This window comes from Dipodomys merriami, unplaced genomic scaffold, assembly GCF_024711535.1.
Source record: "Dipodomys merriami isolate MVZ:Mamm:240054 unplaced genomic scaffold, mDipMer1.0.p SCAF_6, whole genome shotgun sequence".
NCBI classification, from domain to species: Eukaryota; Metazoa; Chordata; class Mammalia; order Rodentia; family Heteromyidae; genus Dipodomys; species Dipodomys merriami.
This window is the reverse complement of record NW_027206179.1, coordinates 28,743,948-28,758,746: the sequence shown is the minus strand read 5'-3', so window position 1 is coordinate 28,758,746 and position 14,799 is coordinate 28,743,948. Positions and strand designations below refer to the sequence as shown.

General features: G+C 32.1%; 1 long non-coding RNA gene across 1 annotated transcript in view; it reads right to left on the bottom strand.

Moving 5' to 3' along the window:
- Positions 1-14,572, bottom strand: part of LOC138813506 (uncharacterized) — a 168,353-nt gene extending 153,781 nt beyond the window's left edge. The window contains exon 1 of the long non-coding RNA XR_011367826.1: positions 14,518-14,572. This is a non-coding gene — a long non-coding RNA (uncharacterized lncRNA). The remainder of the gene's footprint in view (positions 1-14,517) is intronic.
- Positions 14,573-14,799: the final 227 nt, after the last annotated feature.

Sequence of the window (14,799 nt, the reverse complement as noted above, 5' to 3'; positions counted from 1 at the left end):
GATATATGTCAGTTAAGAATTCTAATTATCTATGCTTTCCTTTATTACAATCCTCCAAAGATTTCCCAATGAATTAGAAAGCAAATATCAATCCAGAATATTACCAGAGCCTAGTAGACCCTTGACTTAATCTCTGGTCATATTTCCAAATTAATTTCCTTTCACATTCATTATCTGATAGGGCTTTGCAGGTCCATGAGGTTTCTTTATGATTTTCAAATATCATTTGCTCTCAACCCTGCACATTTGTTCTCACCTGAAATTCTTTAATCATTTTACTTAAATTTGTTTCTCCTGCAGTGATTCAATTTTACTTTATCCAGCTCATTTTCTGTAATGCTTATGAATTTTGCAACAAACTAGACTTACCCATTTTCAATCTCTACTACCTGTTTGAGTTACAGGCATTGTTTATCTCTGTTGTTAAATCCATATATTGTCATTACATGTGAAATTAATGCTGAATGGAAGGCAAACATTTAAGATACATAGATATATGTGTATATTTTCCATTTTACTTATTGTAATTTCTTGTCACCAAGCAGAATGATTATATTACTCAGCTTAACAATAAGATAGAGAAATTGTGGAAATGTTACCTTGTGGTTGAATGGCTTTATACATTAATGCAGAAAATGCAAAAATAATTGCTATTATACCAATGACAGGTTGGCTTTTCCCATGTATAGAATTTTTAGATATAATTTAAATTGGATAGGAAGAATATAAGAACATTTCTTTGGCATTTTTTCTGAAAATTTAAATGAGACATCTCCAATGACAAAATATGGCAGAATTTCACTGATGGGTGGATGCTCAGGTCAAAGGAACAATGTGGACTCTAAAAATACCTAGGTTCAGTACATCTACACATGAATGACTGTATGAGTTGGCATTTATTGATGAGAATTTATAAAAAATAAGATGCAGAGAAAGACAGATCTTGAATCAGATGGGCTTTATTTGTACTTCAGTTTTCTTGTTGAATGACTTTGAACAACTTGTATCTACATCAACTATTCTTTCATTTCTCTCTCCCATCAGTTGATCCCAGAACTTGATATTCTTGTAAAATACCCAAATTTATGATAATTTTTTCTATCTTGTCCTTACAAGCTACGGCACATTCCTTCAAGACCATCTGGTTCTAGAACAAATTCTTTAGAAGAAAATTTTACCACAGATGATACATTAAAGGAGGCACCATTTGTCAGTGTTTAAGCTAGTATCAATTGGCTATGTACATTATACCTATTTAAACACTTCAATTTATACTAATGTAATTTTTTTCTCTATCATGCTGCCAAAATATGCAAAAACATTAAGGAATGATAGAGTTAAATAATTTATTTCAAAGAAGATATGAATTTAAATGTGGCTGACTCAGAATGTCTGAATTTATTTTTATATGTCTAAACTGTTTTTATCCTACACAAAGTTTTACTTAATGTTTAAGGATATCCATACTTGCATAAGTAAAATAAAATGTGCAAAATTGAGCAAACTTCACTCAAAATGCACAGACTATCATTTTTTGTTTTGCTTTTGTTTTTGTTGTTTTATTTAGGATTTTTTTTATTGTGAAAATATCATACAGAAGGGTACAATTACATAGGCAAGATAATGAGTACATTTCTTATCAAGCATTGTTGCCTCCTCTTTTGTTTCCCTTCCCATCACTTCCCATCTCCCACCCCCCCTCCTCCCACTCCTACCTCCTCCCAGCCAGAATTGTAAAGTTCGTTTTTCAACATAACGACTTGTACATCTCATTATTGCAATGGGTCCACCTGTATTCCTATTTAAACGATTTGTTTTTTTTTCCCTTCCCCTTCACAAATTATACCAACATCAAATACAGTGAAAGCAGGGGTTATACCGTGGGGGAGGGACATATCAAGCAACAAAGAAATCATCTTTTGAATATGTTAGAAACAATCACATGGAAGAAAAAAACTAGATGAATGGATCAAGAAAATGTGGTATATATACACAATGGAATTCTATGCCTCTATCAGAATGACCTTGCCCCATTTGTTAAGAAATGGAAAGACTTGGAAAAAATTATATTAAGTGAAGTAAGCCAGGCTCAAAGAAATATAGGTCCCATGGTTTCCCTTATTTTTTTTGTTGTTATTGTTGGTCATGGGGCTTGAATTTAGAGCCTGAGCACTTTGCCTGAGACTTTTAGCTCAAAGCAAGTGTTTTACCACTTTGAGCCACAGCTCCACTTCCGCATTCCAACCAGAGATAATAGTACCAGGGACTTTCCTGCTTGGGCTGTCTTCGAACCGCGTTCCTCAGATCTCAGCCGGCTGTCCTGAGTTGGTAGGATTTCAGGCATGAGCCACTGGTGCCAACTATTCCTTTAATTCATCAAGGAGTGAATGACAACCATCTTGTTTAGAAATCTGGTAGGTTTTTTTTTTTATGGGCTTTACATTGTAACTTGCCCTTCTTTTTTTTTTTTTTTTTTAATATTTATGATTGACTAATTCCCTCCAAAGAAATCCCAGATATGTCTCAATTAGACCCACTCATCATTTGCCAGAATTACTTTATCACACTGTGAAATGATTTTCTCTATTTTTTTCCTTTAATCTGGTCTACTTTGGATATCACTACAACTGCAATCTATCTTCATAATCAAATTTGATCAGTACATTGACTATATGTATAATATTTCTCTACATGAAATTGAACTTTAACCTATATTTACTGTCTCTATATTAGAGTGTGAGGTTATGAAAGCAGCTTTTCATACCAGTTTTTAAATAATCAAGATAATAGATGAAAAATGTTTATATGCAAATAGTAATGAAATTAAAAGAGTAAGTCTGGTTTACATTTTCAGTATATTTTGATTTTGTCCAGTTATATAAGAAAAGTATCTCAAGTAAAATGTAGTAACTATTTTAAAGGATAAGAAGGATGCTGATTGATTTTCTTGATTAAAACTATTTGTGAGCAAGCTGAGAACAATATACCTGATGCTGACATAACTCAACTGTACATCATAAAATTATTTACATTTTAAAATGAATAAGTAAAACTATTTAACATTAATATAATAAACATCCTTGCTGAAATGTTTGAAGCCATAAAAGAACTGTATTTTAAAAACTAGAAAATAATAGTTAATGTCAAGAATTTAGTATGTCATTAATTTAATGAAATCAGTTTTACTCATTTTTAAGTGGGAAAATTCTCTGGATTACAAAATAAATATTGAAATTGTTTCCTTGCTTTTTATAAGCAAACATCTTAGAAGAGATGACATTTACTTTCTTTTTTTATTACCAGAAAAAGTTAGCTGTACAAAGAGATTTCAACGTGATATTTATAGCATGTACAAAATGTAATTCCATCAAATTTGCCAATCCCAATCTTTACTTTTTTAACCACTGTCCTCCTTCCTGCACCTTTAAAAAAGTTTTGGTGCATTTCACTGTTTTTTGATATTTTTTCTTTTATTATTTATTTCTTTGTTCCTTCCTCTCTAAAATAAAAATATCTCTATTCATGTATTTCACTAATATGTCAGTTGGCAGTTTTCCACTATAAGGATTCCGATTCTGAAAAGGAAGTATAGTATATCAAGTTTGAGTGTTATAATTAATTCCATGAAAGTTAATATGCTTTATACGATTAAAATACTACCTTTATTACACATGAACTTAACTAATTAGCAATAGAATTTAATCAACAAATTCATGAAAAACAAAAAATACAAAGGATTTAATATCAATTATTATATATCTAACTACAAGCAAATGCTTCTGAAATTCAGTTTCCATGGTCAATAAAGTGTATAAACTAATATTATTGTATTAGAAATGTTAATACTGTTCAAAGTGCTCACTGTTTAATAACTTAGTAATTAAATAGTAATGTGCGTCATTATATGTTAATATGGCAATTGATGTGCAAAAGTAACTAAAATGTATCTACTAATTTGGTACCAATTATATACGCCGTATTTAAAATAATTTACCTCAGAAAAAAATATTATTAATTTGAATATTTGTAAAATGTGACTGATACAACTCCTTTTTAATTGATTTATTAAATGTCAAATTTCAATTAGAATTCTTCATATATAGACAGTATCTTATTTATAGTCGAGAAGGGTTATATTTAATGAGTTTTCTTTATATTTACTTTCACACAACTGTAGCTGAGGATTTACTTAAATTCATCTTAATTTAGTTCTTTCACATTCACATTATTTGCCTAAAGTTTCAGAAGAAGGATTTACTTAAATTTATCTTATTTTAGTTCTTTCAGATTCACATTACTTGCCTAAAATTTCAGAAGAAATTTAGAAGTGATGATTGGAGATAATGTGATGATTAATGTATATGGTACATCTTTACCCAATGTATAGCTTCCATGCGTCATATCAACAGTATCTTAAATAATGGTGATATAATGATATGCTAATGGTAAATGTTATGTGCTCATATTCATATGCAGTTTATAAGGAATAAAAATTAACTGTGCAAATTCCTAGAGAGCCCAGGCTTCCCTGTTGCTCATCTTCAAGGGAACAGAGGCAAAGGTTCAATTTCACTGCTTAGGAAAAACAAAGTTCTATAGGACAGCAAGAAAGACAAAAGAATCAAGTACTAAAAGGAAGAGATAGGAAAATGCAAAGTCCATTCACACAGAGGTGATTAGAATATTTTAACTCAAATCTTTGTGTAGTTAAAAAATACATATATACTAGCAAACATCAACTACTCATTAGGTAGCAATCTCAATTTCAGAAATCCATTTGGAATTTATCCAATTAGGCAAACCAACGTAGCAGGGGTTTTTATTTTAAAATGTTCCTGATCAACATTTTGCCTTAGGAGAAATATATTGGAAAGGCAGTGTGAGAAAAAGTTTAGAGTCAAATAAATCAGAAAAAGGAAAAAAAAGAAAGTTTTCCGTAATTCCCTGGATTAAAGGTCAGGAAACCTTTGAAAATGGTTTGTAGCAGTAGTAATAGCAAGGAAGGATTAGATTTAAAGCATTGTGTGAGATAAATTGGCCAAGCTTCCTGAACAATTGGAAATAGAAGCAGAAAGGGTAGTTACATGTATCCATGACAATACTCTGGGGTGTTGCAGTGAGAGTTAGCTCCTCATAATATCTATCACCTTTCTAAAAGCTGCTCTAAATTTTCATGATACTGAAATACTAATAGTCACATAATACATGACGCATGATGCATATTTTGTTTTGCTATCTTTCATTGTCTAAAAATAATATATTTAGTGGTTGCATGGAAAATAAGAAATGTTTCTATCCATGCTCCTCCTTCCTCAGATACCATTGAGCCATTCTGCAATTCTTTCTCATGTCAATTCCGCAGCACCACAGATCTGGACCAAAGCTGAATAGCTATGAGATTGATTTAGTAATAACAGCTCTTCAAGGGCTTTATGTCAGAGGTAGTGTAGAATTATTTTAAAGATGTATAAAGTTAGAGTTGCTGTGCTGTAGACAGATCCAGCTGATAGGGACAAATTCAATATTGAAACTAAAGATGGGATTAAAAGAAAACTAAGTAATTAATGCCAGGGTTAAATGAATGGACTGAATTTGAAAGCATAAACTTCTATCAGAGGGTAATAAAAGAATAAACTTAAGCAAAGGAGAATTTGTATAAATCAAAGTTACACAGAAAGAATATTGTTAAGAAATAATGCATACTCCAACAAAGAGACGTTCCAATGGGAAGATAGCAATCAATGTTAAATGCTGAGAAGACAAAAGAAAAGGATAGTAATACTAATAATGCCTACATTTATCATAAATATTGTAACACAACTTTCGACAAAAATGACAGAAATCATGATCTAGGGTTTTAGACGAGTAGAACATACTAAAATACCATGAATCCATTAGCTCAGCAATGCTGCTTTCTATCTAGTATATAGTATGGGGAGTGGAGGGCATTTGAAGGTTAATGAGTAATTATAAATTATGATAGTAAAGAGAAATTTTATTAAAAATTACCATGCATTAAGTAGATATTTTGGTCAAAGTTTCAATACATATTTAAATATATTAGTTTATTTAATTCTAATGAAATTATAAAGCTGCTTCATGAAGGAAATCATAAATGAGGGAATGCCATTTATCCTACCAAAACTGCAAAAGTTGTATCTTTGTATATTATTCATACCACATTTTTAAGTGATTGATAGACTAGAGAAGGTTTTTGATCAGGTAGTGGTGAGAAATCAGATGCTAAGAAAGGCCCATGTCTAAAAGCTGAGGAGCACAGCTGTTGGAAAGGATAGCTATAGAGGCACATGTAGACATGTGGAAGAAATGGAAACTATCCCATTTGCTACTATATAGCTCAAGGATGCTTTCATAATTACACAATCCTACAGAAAATAAACTAAACATACTGAATTTGCCCATATAAAAGCATATTTAGGAAGAATGCAAAAATGTGGATTCAGAGACTTGTAATAGGACTGCTTATAAACATTAATACTAAGTAAGGTAGATGGAGAAATCACGAAAGGTAAAAAGCATAATGTTCCACACATTCTTTGTGTGACTTTCAAAAAGTCTCAAATTAAGATAAACATGGAACTAAAATGTAAACATGGTAAATAGGCCTTTTCAACAAAGATAAACTAGTATGCTTTTTATAGACAAATACAATTTAAAAAATGATAAGCCTCTTAAATTCACATACTTGTTCTAAAACATTGACTCATTTGTATGCAATGTTAGGTAAAATTTTCTATGCTCATTGTTCTGCCTAAACACAAATAATAAAACAGTTCCAATACACATTCATTTTTATATTGTGAATGTTTTGGCTTATTGGAACAGATTTTTATAAGCACAAACTATATGTAAAATTGAGAATATCTATTTCTCTAGCAATGCTGTACTAATGATTCATTCCATATCTGCACCTACAATACTAAATATAATATAAGTAGAAAACTGAGCAATGTTTTCATATTATAATTAGAGATGGTTTACATTGTTAGGTAAAATATAATTCCTGATATCATTTTATTATTATGTGAAATAACTTAGCTTGAATAAAACACCATAGTGAATTATCTTACTCCCAGTTCAAACCTGGCATTAATTTTCATTTATTCAATAAAGACCTCATTTTAAAATGGAAAAGGAGAAAATTATTTGCTATTCAGACGTCTGCCTCTGGATCAGGAGGTACATAGACGGGAAATCAAGTTAAGAAATGACAATGCTGTTTTCTCATATTCTCTTGGATTCAGATTCAGTATTGTAAATGACCATTACGTGGATATCGCCTTTCTTTATGGTTACTGTCAATTCCAATCCCTTTCACAACATAGTATATAAAAGGCTTGCAAAATAACATAATGGCTTTGCATAAGATGTAAATTGTTTTCCATTTCATTGCACTCTAAGGAATTAGAAAATAGTGGGTCCTCACTCACAAACATATATAATAGACAAAAATGTGTATATAGTCAACCCCATATAGGAACGTGCCAGCTTCCACTAAAACATAACAAAACAAAAATAAGCATAGTGATTATGTTAGTAGAAGTGAATGCTACAAATTTCTGTTAATGTCTAATAAGTGAGTCTCTCCAAATGAATAATTTTCCATTTTGATTGCTTCATAATTTTTAAATTGAAAATACTATTGAAATTCTAAAGTGAAGTTTTTGATATATCATAGACTAGAGAATGAAATTTAAAACAAACTTTAGTGTTAGAGTTTACCTAACAGAAATATATCTGTGAACTTGTAAAATACCTGGATAATTCCTATTTAATTAAAATTATCTATTGATTAGTATTAATAAATAGTAAATCTAAAATAATTGTCTATGTGATTATATGAAAATAAGATTTCATTCCATGTATTTTTCTGTTTAACACTAATAGGAAGACAATGATGAGTCTAACTTTTTCCTAAAATTATTATAATATTATTCTATTTTGAGCCAGGCTCCAGTGGCTCATGACTATAATCCTAGCTACTCAGGAGGCTGGGATCTGAGGATCACAGTTCAAAGCCAGACTGGGCAGAAAAGTCCATGAGACTCTTACCTCAAATAAACCACCAGAAAAACAAATGGCACTGTGGCTCAAAGTGGTAGAGCGCTAGCCTTGAGCTAAAGAGCTGAGAGACAGCACCCAGACCTAGAGTTCAGGCCCCAGCACTAATAACAACAACAAAAAAGAATATATTTTTTTTTATTTTGACTCACCTCAATGGAAATTGTCTCAGCCTTTTATCTATGTATTGGTCTATCCATCTTCATCTATCAATGGATATCATATGTCTGTCATCTATTTATCTATGAAGGATGAGTTAAAGAGGTGAAAATAGTCCATGTTTATGTATCATTTTTATATGCTAGTCAAATTTCAATGAATGATTTTCAAAAATACTGTAATTTTAAAATCTTGTGTCCCTTTAGTATTCTTCAGAACAGGCCGTCACTGGAAGCAATGACCCTATAATTCATATACTTTGATCTGTTTTGTAATTTTTAACAGGAAAATATAGTAATCTTTTAAAAATCATTTATTTTTCTGTCAAATACTTTGTTGGATACTATTTTCAAAAGTCCTACTTATTAAGTTTAAAAAGTTGACATATTATGGATGAAAACAGGTGAACTTATTTTTAAAAATATTAACACTTACTTAATTCAATGTATTTCAATGTTATTTTTACATAGGTTCACTGTAAAAAAAAGGTATTGATATTCCAACAGTTTCAATAAATTTTCAAAATATGGAGAGTACTTTACATATTCAGCATAATGCAATTCTGTTTGAACAATTTCAAGGGCACATGCCTACAGCATTAGATTGTACAGAGAGTACAAAATGAGACTTCCTGCTTAGTGTTTATGAGTAAAAGCTTTGCAAAGAATTACCTTCAGGTACTTTTCAAATCTCACTCTTGTAAAAACAGTAAAGTGCTGTTCAATTTTGAGTAAGTTACTGGGTGCCCTGTTCTCAGATTATATTATAAGAAAAGTTATAAATCTCTAAAAAGGTCATAAAATAATGACAATTAAATGGGCAAATCAGATAATGTTCCTAAACCAAAGGAACATTTAAAATTGCCAGTTCCTCATTATGATCACTAATTCTTTTGACTTAGAATATAGTTTGTCTCCTTTTCCCTCCTTTTAGTGGATAAAACTTTATTCCTTTCTAACTATAGAAATTTTATTTAAAGCTGGGTGCTGGTGGCTCATGCCTATAATCCTGAGATCTGAGAATCGAGGTTCAAAGCCAGCCCGGGCAGGAAAGTCCGTGAAACTCTTATCTCCAGTAAACCATCAGAAAACTGGAAGTGGTGCTGTAGCTCATGTGGTAGAGTGCTAGCCTTAAGCTGAAGAGCTGAGGGACAGTGCTCAGGCCCAAAGTTCAAGCCCCACGACCAACAAACAAAAAAAAAAAAGGAAAGAAAAGAAAGAAAGAAAGAATGAAAGAAAGAAAGAAAGAAAGAAAGAAAAAAAGAAAGAAAGAAAGAAAGGAAAGAAAGAAAGAAAGAAAGGAAAGAAAGAAAGAAAGAAAAGAAAGAAAGAAAGTAAAGAAGGAAGGAAGGAAAGAAAGAAAGAAAGAAAGAAAGAAAGAAAGAAAGAAAGAAAGAAAGAAAGAAAGAAAGAAAGGAAAGAAGGAAGGAAGGAAGGAAGGAAGGAAAGAAAGAAAGAAAGAAAGAAAGAAAGAAAGAAAGAAAGAAAGAAAGAAAAGAAAGAAAGTAAAGAAGGAAGGAAGGAAGGAAGGAAGGAAGGAAAGAAAGAAAGAAAGAAAGAAAGAAAGAAAGAAAGAAAGAAAGAAAGAAAGAAAGAAAGGAAGGAAAGAAGGAAGGAAGGAAGGAAGGAAAGAAAGAAAGAAAGAAAGAAAGAAAGAAAGAAAGAAAGAAAGAAAGAAAGAAAGAAAGAAAGAAAGAAAAAATTTTATTTAAATGGTGCATTGTGTTCTGGGAGAAAGACTTCAAAAATTATGGATATCTCATTCTAAATTTTATATAAAATTTTCCTGTGTTTCAGTTAGGGTAATGCACTGTAGACCCTGCTTTTGTGAAGACATGTAGGATAAATTAATTAGGTTATTTGAAGATTTGGTTCCTTTGTTCTTAGCCTGTGACACCAAGAAAATGTAAGGGATTCCTATATACCATATATCTTATATACCATAAAGCATATAGCTCTTTGCTGTAGAATCCATACAGATAGAGCACTTTAACACTAGAGTAATTCTCCCTTATTTACACTGGATAAGTTCCAAGATTCCTGTGTATTGCTGAAACTGAAAACAATACTGAACCCTATGGAGATGTCTCCTATCTATACATATCTATAATAAAGCTTACATATTAAGCAGAGTAAGAGATTAACAACAATAATAAAATAGAACATATAAAACAGTACACTACAGCAGCAGTTGTGTGAATGTGATTTATCTGTCTCAAAATATGTTTTATATCACTCTCATTTTCATTCTTGTGATGAATTGATGCAACACATTCATGTTGCTGTGAATGCAGATGTGATGTAGTTTTAGGCTACTATGTAAAGGTCTATTGAACCCAAGGAAATACTGCAACTTTGAAGCCACTAGCCAAGTCAAGTACTAAGTGAGTAAGAAATAGGTAATATATAAAGCTTGGGTACACTTGACACAGAATTCAGTTCTGGAATTTTCCATTCAATATATGAAAGGGAAACTAAAAACCATAGAAAGCAAAACTTCATATAAAAGGCACTTTATTTATCTGATGACTATAAATATGCAGGAGGTTTAGCTATTTAATAACTCTAAAAAGAATTAACTATGGACAGGTTCTAAATTTTCCCTCCTCCATTTCATTTATCATGATGGTTAAATAGAAAGCTTTAGGAAATACAAATTTGACAGAGTATTCCACCAAAGAACAATCCATACAGGGAAACATTCAATACTGAAAGGGCTACAGAAAGCCCCTCCAGCCATGTGAACATCAGAACAAGACGCTAAATGTGGAAGGGTCACAAGGGAAGCAGTGATTTGACTGGCTTCCCCTTGGGATTTGACTGAGTTGGTTCAATTTCCAGTCCTCAGTTATATATACAACTAGCTGATTGGTTGGTTAAAATTGGTATATGTCCAAGTTTTTAAGTTGTTTGTAAAAATTATCCCCAGGTTATGTTCTAAATTTCTTTCACAAGATCTCTAGGGTACAGAGACAAGTTTAGGCTAAGACTTTTGCTCTTTTTTTTCCCCCATCCCTGGACCTGCGGTTTGAAGTCAAGTTTAGGCACTGCCCTTTAGCTTTTTTACTCTAGGCTAGCAGTGTACCACTGGAACAACAGCACCACTTCAGGCTTCTTTGTGACTGGGTGAAGATAAGAGTCTCAAGGACTTTCCTGCTTGGGCTGGATTCAAACCATGATCCTCAGATCTCAGCCTCCTAATTTGCTAGGATCATAAGTGTGAGCCACTGGCTCCCCACTACTCTACTTATTATAGCTTTGGCAGGACCAAACTCCTGAGTCCTGTTATAGAAAACAACATTGTATACATCTTCTGACACAAAAACAACTATGTTTTAGAACATTCTACCTTAGTGGCCTTAGAAGAAATTTAGGTAATTATTATCATTAAAATATTACATTATTATGAATAATTATCATTAAAATATTAAAATATCTGAAGAGATCATATCTAAAAAAATAAAACAAAATATTTCCATTTCCAACTTAATTTCAAAAAGATATTATAGTGAAATTAATAGTAATGAAGCAACTCAATTTTATCTTCCAGTAATGTTTTTATTAATTTATTTAAGTAAGAAAAGATTACAATACCTTACAGTTTTCTTGGTGAGAGGTTCAGTTTTGTAGTTTAAGTAGACCCATACAAATAACCCTGGCCTAGCACAACTATTCCATCAGTTCTCCTATCTCTTCCCACTCTCCTATCTCTTCTGAAATTCCATGAGATTTCAAACACATGATCCCTTTAACGGAATGGCAAAGTTTATGCTCCAACTAAAAAGTACACCAAGCTGTGAAAGCAGTAAAGGCGGCCAGGACAATCTTCAACTTCTAGTCACTGTATATTTAATAACCTTTTTAACATAAATAATATTTAAAGACAGATTCTCAAAAAGAATCACCATCCATTTTTCACACTACATTCTAAAGCATATCAAGGATTCAGCTCTGTGATCTGTGCCCTGGACAAACTTTTCAGTAAGATGTCATTACTCATGATAAAGAACCAGTAACTCTTTCAAATCCACCTGTTATAAACTGGAATACACTTGTGGAGATGTTGTCTTGATCTGTCATTGCAAATTCACTTTATATACTCTGCTCGATGATTTTCACAAGCCATTGCATATTTATGTCTCCTAAGGATTTCCGTATGTTTTGCTGATAGCACATATTATAAGTCATTATTTTCCTCGCATATCAGTGGACAAGAAAAATATACATAGCCTTAGCAGCACTGGGGCTTTGCATACACGTAGTTTCATTAATCACATTTCTATTTCCATTTCATATCTCTAATAATGTTCCACCTTTTGTTTCTGTTTGCCTTTATTGAGGTATTTCATTAATGACCAGAATCAAATTCCCTTTAAATAGGTCACAAATGCAATAAATAAAATAAATGAAAATGAAAAAAAAAGAGAAGGAAGGGAAACAAACTGAAAATGGGGTATATTTATACCATAAAGTTGAGATCTGAAAGTTACAGAAGAGCAGGGGAAAAGCTTAGATGCTGCTTCTCATTTGGATATGTGTGACGTTTGCCAGGCACATGTATGCATTTTTTAGCGACTTCAGCCAATACCTAACAATGTATAGTATTTCCCTTGTACATGAGGCCCCAGAGAGTGGATTTCTCTTTTCTCCACAGGAAGGCACAGCTAGAAGATACCACCCATGACCAGAGAGAAGATCCCCTTCCTATATGTACTTATCTTCCATGATATGATCTTGGACTTCCTGGAGTCCAGTTTGTGAGAAATACCTCTGTTCTGTCATATGCCAGAAGCATGTCTCAGGTCACAATGCCTCTCAGCAGCATGGATGAATCAGGATATTCTCAAATAAAAATTTCAGATACAAACCAGACCCTGTATCATTAAGTCTTACAGCTATATCTGCCTTTAGATTACTTCAAACTCAATAAATTCAAATAGAATTCACTATTTTTCTTCAGAAATTCCAAGGACCAAAACAAGAAAAATGAAATTTAATACCACCATGCTCTTCTAAAAAGGGTGTTTTATACATTCCTTTCATCATAAGTCCAACTGGCCATATTATATTCTAGAAAAGTTTCGACGTGTTTCAAGAAAGCATAGGCCACACATAGAGCTATTAAATATTAAAATATTTTAGTATGCATACATTATTTTGCTGTTGCTTTATAATCAATAATATTTTCATCGTTGTTTGTAGAGTTTAAAATTTTCTTATTTCCACCAATACTAATATTGAGAGTAATATCATCCTACTCTAGATGTTAAGGTAAAAACTCTGGACACTTATCATACAGAGTCCAAGATACAACTCAACCTATGCTAAGGGCTTTCCTTGTTTCTGGAGGAAATAGTTGCTTAAATTGACAAATACAAAATTATAGAGAGAAGGACAACCATGAAAGAGAATAATATGTTATACAACTTTATCATTTACTGTATAAGCTGTGGTACTTGAGACTGAAGTTGGTTACTTTAAAATTCAGAGATGAAGAGATAAAAAATGGGCTACTTTGGGGAACAGAGGCTGTGTGTTTACCATAGTGAGAAGAGAGAGCACACAAGCATCTCAAGATGGAAATGCAAGTCAGGAAATATTTCAGGGAAGATATGAGATCTATACAATGCCAAAATGATGAATCTATGTATTGTCAAAGAAAAAGTGATTTAGAGAAGGGGATGGGTGTTCCAAGATATTCTCTTCAAATTCCACACTAAGGCACCAAATAAGACTTTACAAGCCATCTAATGAGAAAGCTGGAACTGGAACTTGTGTTAGACTTGGGTAGATGGCAGGAGGTAATGAAAGATATGAACCTGGATAAACAAGGAAACCAACTATAGAATGTGGGTAAAAAGAAAATCAAACAAACATAAAAAAATCTCTCACATAACAATAAATCTATGTCAGTAAAATCACACAAACTACAAGCACCAATCTGGATATTACAAGTTCTTCACCCCCACTGATGCCTTAGGCCAAAGATAAGTAGCCTATACTAAAAAAATATTTGCTACTCAATTCAGTGGCACAAATAACTGCTAAAGATAAAATACCATGTTTTAGGTAACAATTTAAGGTCTGCTCAATAAAAGTCACTTGAGGTTTATCTTGAAAAAAAATCATAAAGGAGATTTTCAAAGTAGTTAGTCCAACTATTAGCATATAATGATTTTTGATTAATAAGACATTCATTTGATCATATTATTTTTTCCAATCCTGAAATTACCTATGTATCTATAGATTTTATGCAATTTATTGAAATCATAAATACCTTAGATATTGATGGGCTGACACTATAGTTCTCTCAGATTTCTGGTGTTCTGCATCTTGAAGGGGTGCTTGACTCCATTAATCCCTTGAAGCACTCAGTGAAAGCACTGCTATAATTAACCAGAGCAGGCTGTCAATGAAGCCAGCTCTGATTAACTGGAAGGCTCCTAGAAAGATAAAGTCTGGATTTAGACAAAATATTGTGGAAAGTAGAAATCTTTAATTAAGATCGCCCTTTTACATTGTCTTAAAATTTTTTTCAACTATTTGGCAGATCTATGTA